Raw genomic sequence first — 3,425 nt, forward strand, 5'->3', positions numbered from 1 at the left:
TCATTTCAAAATGCCTGATATGACCCTCGCTCTTTAATCACTTGGAACTGTATTCCCACTGCTGTGGCTTAAGGGCTAGAAATCTCTTCTGTCTCATAGACAATGTTCATTCTCTCTGTATATCTTGACTATAGTGACCTACTTCTTCATCATTTGGGTGAGTAAACCTTATTTTGATTTATTCAAATACTGTCTATGTCTGCTCTATCTATCCATATGTTCATACAATTGACATGTATCAAGAGAATCTTTGTTCAGATATGTCATTCCTAAAGTGGTTAATATTCTAATAATATTAATATTATATAATTATAATATTATATTATTATATTAATATTCTAATATTCTAATCTACAAGGGAGAATCACTGCATACTTTTATATGCAGATATGTTAATACTTAATATGCACAGATATATACATATACATACATTTTACAGAAACAGTGCAGATTTACTGTACAGATACAGATACAAACATACAAATTTATTTTTCATTGAGTATCTTAGGGAGCTTCGGTCTCGGAGAATAAATGTATGTAATGTTGACTGAAGCTTTGAACTCCATTCAGCTCAGTTCCAATTACAATTAACTTTTTTTTTTCTTTTCAAAATGTTAAGACATTATTTGCAAAGCTTCTTCTTTGTTGCACAGAAAGTAAAAATGCTATTACAGTCTTAGTGTAACTGATAGCCGCAGATGGTTCACTCACCAAGCCCAGCTCTCCACGCTACTGCAAGAGTCTTACATGAAAACCTAACATTGCAGGGGTGCCTGGGTGGCTCAGTGGGTTAAGCCTCTGCCTTCGGCTCAGGTAATGATCTCAGGGTCCTGGGATCGAGCCCTGTGTTGGGCTCTCTGCTCAGCAGGGAGCCTGTTCACCATCACCACCACCCCCCGTCTGCCTCTCCGCCTACTTGTGACCTCTGTCTGCCAAATAAATAAAATCTTGAAGAAGGAGAAGAAGAAGAAAAGAAAACCTAACAATGCTTACAATTTTGTTGGGATGATGTCCCCCAGTTTGGGGACAGTGGATTTCCCAGAGGGACTAAATGGAAGAAGGTAGAATGTCGGAATCGATTCTTTGGCTCTTTGGGTGGGTAGGTGTTCTGGGGTTTGTATCACAGCTACGTTTTTTTTTTTTTTTTTTTTTTTTCAAAACAGCTACCAACCCAGACAAGCAGTCCAACCACAACTGAACAGTTCTTTTTTTGCAGATTATTCAGGGTCTTGATCATCTTCTCCTTCATCTCCTTCATCTTCTCTCTTCCTCTTTTCATCTCTCCCACTTGCTTCCATCATTTTATCTGCGTATTGGTCCTCCCTCTCTTCACCTCCACCAACGTCATCACGTTCAAGTTCTACATTGTCCGCACTGACTTCACCTTCATCCTCTTCCCCTTCCACACCTTTGTCTTCGTCTTTATCCTTTTTATCATCAAATTCTTCCTCCTCACCATCCTCATCTTCATCTTCTCCTTCTTCTTCCTCCCCTTTTTAACGCACACCATCCACCTTGGCGTCGAAGCAAGAGGCTTCCCAATCCTCCTGTCGTAGCTCTCCAGGTAGGTCCACTGGGACAGGAGTTTGAAGACACTCTCTCCGCCGTCATTCAGTTTTGTAACCTCACAGTTAAACAGATCCAGCCTTTTCAGATATTCCAAATTTTTCAAAGGCTCCAAGATGATAATCTTTGAGTTTATTTCCATGTAAGTTAAGCGGTGCAAGATTTGGAAGTTTTTCTGCTAGCATGTCCAGACCTCCAAAGATTCTATTGTCACTAAACTCAAGCTTTTTCAATTTAGGTAGTTTGGGGAGATCTGAAACTGAAATCAAGCCTGTATTTATTAAACCAAGGAATTCCAAGTGCACACATTCATCTGTGAAGATCTCAATTTTCCAATCATATGGTTTGCAATTATCCAGGACAAGTTCTCAGACGTCCGCCAAGGTCCAGTTCCTCAGCCCCAGCTGGACCTTCCTCTTCATGTCTGTGTTTCCTTCTTCCCTTCTCTTCAAACTTAACTTTGCCAGGTCAGGGGCAGAACAGAGAGAGGCTCCCTGGCCTCACAGTAAGGGCCCTTGGAAGGGTCTGCCAGTGGCAGAGGCCAGATGCCGTCACAGGTGGTGGGCGGGTAGGTGAGTGAACCCCGGGAGCCCCAATTCACTTTTTTTTGTGGGTTTTCTATTATATAATATTGTGGGAATTACACTGTGGTTATCTTAAAAAAATGGCACATTTAATTTTTTTCAAATGTTAACTTTTATTTATTATTTTTTAATTTTTTTAAAGACTTTATTTATCTGACAAAGATCATAAGTAGGCAGAGAGGCAGGCAGAGAGAGAGGGGTAAGCAGGCTCCCCACTGAGCAGAGAGCCCGATGCGGGGCTCCATCCCAGGACCCCGAGATCGTGACCTGAGCCGAAGGCAGAGGCCCAACCCACTGAGCTACCCAGGCGCCCCTCAAATGTTAACTTTTAATAGAATAGGCTATATGTACCTTTTTTCTGAAATTTACCTCTTAAAAAAGGACACAGTAATCTCAATTTCCACTGGGTATTTCTTATGATCTTTATTTAATATTTTCTGTTAAATATATGGATTTGCAACCATAAGGAATTGAGCACTATCATTTAACAAAATTGGGGACTACTTTAATGATATTATAATGAGTAAATAGATATCATCTGCACTGTAAAGCAGAAAAATTTCAAACAGTTAACATGCAAAAGCTTGTAGAGTTTCAGTCCTTGATATGGCAAATACCTAATCTATTTTCTAACATAATAAATGTTTTTAATCTTTAGAAATGAAGTGGTGACAAATCTTTAAGCATTATGCATAAAAATTAAAAAAAAGCAATTTAAGTATGATAAGTCCATTATCAATAAAAGAAAAAAGTATGTTCAGCTTTACTGTTGGGTTTTATGAAATTCGATTTCGGTTTTGAATTAGAGCAGATTCAGTACTATGCCAAATGGATCATTTCAATACAGTTGTAACGAACATTACCATGTACTGTGTAGTAAGGAAACAGAGCTTAGCTTGCCAGACTATCATTCTTGGAAACTTTGCCAGTGCAAAATTAGCCTCCTTCCCTTGATATAATATTTAAGGGAATTTTAAGAGATTCTAAAATTCTTTGGAGACTTATTAGAAGTTACTTGATAAAACAAGCAATCATTTGTGAGTCTGAGACAGCATCACATAGCCTGTTCCCGGTCTAAAACTCCTTCTGCTTCTGGCTGCTGTTTGTCGCTTTGCTCGGCCATCCAGTATTATAAAGGAACTCTTCTGTGACCATCTGCCACTTATCTCTTTGGTCCCAATCTTCTCTTCTGTGATCACTATTGATTTTCCAAATGGACCCACCATACACTAAATGTAGCAATTATTACATTTAGGTTAGAAACTCCCTTTGCCA

General features: G+C 39.0%; 1 pseudogene; it reads right to left on the minus strand.

Moving 5' to 3' along the window:
• Positions 1-1,029: 1,029 nt before the first annotated feature.
• On the minus strand, positions 1,030-1,988 carry LOC125095696 (acidic leucine-rich nuclear phosphoprotein 32 family member B-like; annotated as a pseudogene).
• Between the last annotated feature and the right edge of the window lie 1,437 nt (positions 1,989-3,425).

This window comes from Lutra lutra, chromosome 3 (assembly GCF_902655055.1).
Source record: "Lutra lutra chromosome 3, mLutLut1.2, whole genome shotgun sequence".
Taxonomy (NCBI): Eukaryota; Metazoa; Chordata; class Mammalia; order Carnivora; family Mustelidae; genus Lutra; species Lutra lutra.